The sequence below is a fragment of the Myotis brandtii genome, unplaced genomic scaffold (assembly GCF_000412655.1).
Source record: "Myotis brandtii unplaced genomic scaffold, ASM41265v1 scaffold458, whole genome shotgun sequence".
NCBI classification, from domain to species: Eukaryota; Metazoa; Chordata; class Mammalia; order Chiroptera; family Vespertilionidae; genus Myotis; species Myotis brandtii.
This window is the reverse complement of record NW_005367516.1, coordinates 797,741-798,350: the sequence shown is the minus strand read 5'-3', so window position 1 is coordinate 798,350 and position 610 is coordinate 797,741. Positions and strand designations below refer to the sequence as shown.

General features: G+C 58.4%; 1 long non-coding RNA gene across 1 annotated transcript in view; it reads left to right on the top strand.

Moving 5' to 3' along the window:
* The window catches only part of LOC102261016, a 5,047-nt gene extending 4,443 nt beyond the window's left edge, over positions 1-604 (top strand). Inside the window, exon 4 of the long non-coding RNA XR_001363888.1 lies at positions 227-604. This is a non-coding gene — a long non-coding RNA (uncharacterized LOC102261016). The remainder of the gene's footprint in view (positions 1-226) is intronic.
* The last annotated feature ends 6 nt before the right edge of the window (positions 605-610 follow it).

The following is a 610-nucleotide window of genomic DNA, read 5'->3' as shown; positions in this document are numbered from 1 at the left end:
CTGGGGGCTCCAAATGGCAGGGGACCCCTTCCTCTAACTTAGAGGAAGGCTCACACCCCCAGGCAGGGCGCCCTGTGTGGGACGAGGTGGAGGGGGCAGGGGCCACCTCGGGCATCCCACTCCCTTCCTCTGTCCTGCACCCCGAGTCCCGCAGGGGGCGGAGGACGGGGTGCTCTCTCTTGGGAAAGGCCGCCCCCGGCTACAACCCGATCCCTCTCCTCCGCAGGGTCCTGACCCATGTCTGCTTTTCTCCAAAACCCAAACTCTGTCCATGTCGGCCCTCTCAAAATGTAGAAGAAAACACAAAGTAAAAAATGGAGCCCCTTTAAAATGGAGTCAGCGCTGCCATCGGGGCTGCCCTGCGCGTCCTATGCCTCAAGCCTCTGGAATGCTCCAAGGGGACAAAATAGCCTGTGGACGGGCCCAGAGCAACACTGTGTCCCCACAGCTGTTTGCAGAGATAACAAGAAAGCAGCTATTCTAACCTCCAGGCGGAGAATTAGAAACATTGTTTAGAATTCTCGTCACTGTGTCTCCTTATCTGCACCAATGGCAGCTCTTCCTTCTCCGGAGGTCTCTGCCCCTCCTCTCTCATACCCCCACCCCCCCC